The sequence below is a fragment of the Brassica napus genome, chromosome C1 (assembly GCF_020379485.1).
Source record: "Brassica napus cultivar Da-Ae chromosome C1, Da-Ae, whole genome shotgun sequence".
Lineage (NCBI taxonomy): Eukaryota > Viridiplantae > Streptophyta > Magnoliopsida > Brassicales > Brassicaceae > Brassica > Brassica napus.
The window spans coordinates 43,149,239-43,152,707 of NC_063444.1; the positions used below are offsets into that span (position 1 = coordinate 43,149,239).

The 3,469-nt window shown below is 23.9% G+C and overlaps 1 long non-coding RNA gene across 1 annotated transcript; it reads right to left on the reverse strand.

Moving 5' to 3' along the window:
* Window positions 1-1,231: 1,231 nt before the first annotated feature.
* On the reverse strand, window positions 1,232-1,683 carry LOC125580895. Its single transcript, XR_007318611.1, has 2 exons — window positions 1,547-1,683; window positions 1,232-1,443 (listed from the first exon to the last, which is right to left on the reverse strand). It is a non-coding gene; the product is annotated as an uncharacterized LOC125580895 (long non-coding RNA).
* Between the last annotated feature and the right edge of the window lie 1,786 nt (window positions 1,684-3,469).

Below are 3,469 nucleotides of genomic sequence, written 5' to 3' on the forward strand. Positions count from 1 at the left end.
TTATTATATTTATATCTCAATACATATCATCATAAATATATAAAACAACTACTACACATATAAAAAACAATTATAAATATATAAATGTTATAAATATAATATGTTATAAAATAATATATTTAATAAATAGATATTAAAATATATTATATATCTATGTCAAGATCATTTAAATTAAATTATATACTATATAAAATAAATAAAATGATTATTTTTTTATTGAACTGTAAAAATTTTGGAAATAAACAAAGTGATTATTTTGATTTATGTGTTTACTCCAGTTTAGTTATATACATAAATAGTTACTCGATTTTCAATTATTGAATATTTGAATATATTTATTATTTCATAATATATAAATAAACACAAAATTAATAACATATATAAAAATAATTGTATACATAATGTTTATTCCATGCAATCATAACTTAGTCTTTTGTTATTTCTCCGTAGAAACATTTGTTTGATTAATTTGTTATTAAGTAAAAGGATCTAAACGCGACTTAGGAAGACACCATCAAAGGTTAAAATCAGCCAAAGGGGTGGTTAGCAATCGCTTGTCATCTTTCCTTTCTTCTGTCTTTGTAGTTTGTATGCAACAAAGGCGCATACAAGATTCCCAGAAGGATGGTGGATGGTGGATGGTGGATGGTGGATGGTGGACCGACTTATGCTCTCTTTGACAAGGAAAAGTCCGTTACTGATATTTTACTATTTTTCCTCCTCTATTTTTTTCGCTTTTGATGTCTTGGCCTATGCATTGTATCATCTGTATTTCGTATATATGTATTCAACTTTAGTTTAGTCATTTTATTATCTTAGAGGGAAAAAGAAAAGAAAAGTGAGAGATAGAGATAGAGATAGAGATAGAGATAGAGGTAGAGATAGAGATAGAGTTAAATGTTTCTAACATCAATAACTCCATGAAGAGCAAAGATAAAAATGCTAAATCTTGCAAGATCAATTTTCTGTATTTCTCCACTCTCATTTTGTGCATCCAAACTCTGTAGTTATCAAAATAATGTGACTCTTTCTCCAAACTAAAAATGCAAGATCGGGTCTGTTTGGTGTCAGTAGACAGGTCCTAGGAAATTAGTCGGTTGGGAAGACTCGCCGGATATCCAGATTATAAAAAAAAAAGTAAAATGCAAGACAATGAAGTTCGGCAAACAATGTCCAGCAAAGATCAATTTTTTTTTTCAGTTATTTAGCTTAAATAATATTTATTAAATTAGTTGAAAGATATATTTTATTATTATTATTATTATTCTGTTTTCAATAGTAAGAGTTATACATATTGATATTATATGGGTTTGTTAAGCATCCCAGGGATAACAAACATCAAACATTTTATTGTATTTGTTAAGTTTGCATGGTCCCTTTTTGCTTATCCTCCATTCGCATTGTGTGCATCCAAACTTTTCAAATTCTCTGTCTCTCTTTTGGCTATAGATATCAAAAGAATGCGACTCATTATTCCAACTAAAGCTACAAAAAAATAACGTACGACCAAATATATCAGGGTTAAAGTCAAAGGATCCTGATCCACCTGGTGCCAAACTCTTGTATCCAAGATCATCATCCCCTGATTTACAATGGTATCCTAGCGATAAACCACCTTCAAGATTATTATGTATCACCACGGTCGTCGCTTGAGATATAGTTGCACTTATGAACATAGTCATCATGAAGATAACTATGAGTTGTGTTAGAGAATCCATTTTTGCTTTTGTTTCTCTTTGTTAGATTTCTTATAATATTCTATAGTTTAAATGTTGTTATATATATATCGATTTATGAGCATTTAGCCGTTTTGGTAAGAGCAGCCTCAATGGTGAGATTTTCACCAAGTATCTTACTAATATAATAGTGTTGACTCAAGTAGAAAATACATTAAGAAACTAATCTGATTTTTCTAACTCTAATGGTGATATACTCCTTAACAATCTCATCTCTTGTATTTCATTTTTAGTGTTACTTAATTTAATTCAATTGTATTAATTTGCAATCTTAATATTGATTTTAATCTATACATAATGGATCTTGTTGGATAGGTAATTTTATTTTATGATTTACAAGAAAAAGTAAAAGTAATACTAATAACATATAAATGATTATTTCAACTTTTAAACTTGGGTTTAATTGTTTTTAATGAATTATTTTATTTAGCCAACTAAAATAAGACAAGTATCATTTTCCAAAGATTCTCCGTTCTCATACGGTTCTAGCAGCGGTTGTGCAGAGGATCGATTTAATCTATTTCATGTAAAAAATTTATTTTTCATTTATTTTTATCATTTTCAAGTTTTAGATATTGTCTATAAAACTTGCATTGGAGCTTCTCTAAGGGTATGGTCAAAACTCAAAGTCTACAAACGTCAGTTAAAAATTCAAGCAATGATAATTATGATATTCCTTCTTTTTGTCAATAAATATTATATTCCTAGATCAACTTTATAGGATTAAAGTTGAAATTTTAAATCAAACACACTGAAGCACAATCAACCATATTTAAAATTGTGACATGTGTTAAAATATCTCATAATAATCAAATATATAAGATATAAGTTAATAAAAACAAAGATAAGTTTATAAAAACTATTTTAAAAAAGTAAGAGTAATTTTATTTTATTTTAAAGAATTCTTCGTTTTAAAAAATCCTATACCAAAAGAGATTTGTAAAATTATTTATTTTCTTTTCTAAAGCATATGTACAATACTTTATGTAGTCCTAATTGTTCTTTCCAAAAATCACAAAGAAAAGATAATTGTAAAAAAAAAATTGATAGTAATTATCCTTTTAAAAAATCTTAAACCAAAAAATTGTAAAATAGTGGTTAATGTAAAATTTTCTTTATTCAAATCCTAATCAAAAAGATCGCAAACTAAAGGATCTAACAAGTTAGTAACAAAAAATAACTGAAAAAAAAAATATTTTACATCATTATATTACAATATAATGATAATATCATCAATACTATATATCTAATAATATTATATATATGATTATGATAATATTAAAATATATTATGATAATAGTCTATGTAATAAAATATCATAAAATATATTACACTAAAATATATAAAATATATTAAAATATCATAAAATATATTAGTATATATATAATATAAAATATTACATTAGTATATATATTACTAAAATATAAAATATTATACTATATTAGTATTAATATTGAACTATTAAATTTATTATAATATTAAAATATACTAATATTTAATATCTAATAGTAGTTAAATTAAATATTAAATTAAATTTTTAAATATTAAAAAATAAAAAGTAAATATTAATATTTAATATTTAAATTAAAAATGAAATAAGGTTTCCAAATATTTAAATATATTAAATATTTAATATTTAAAGTATTTTTTTAGATAAGGTTTACAAATATTTTAACATTATATTTTAAATAACGTTTCCAAAATATAAGATCTAATAGTATTTATATAATTTA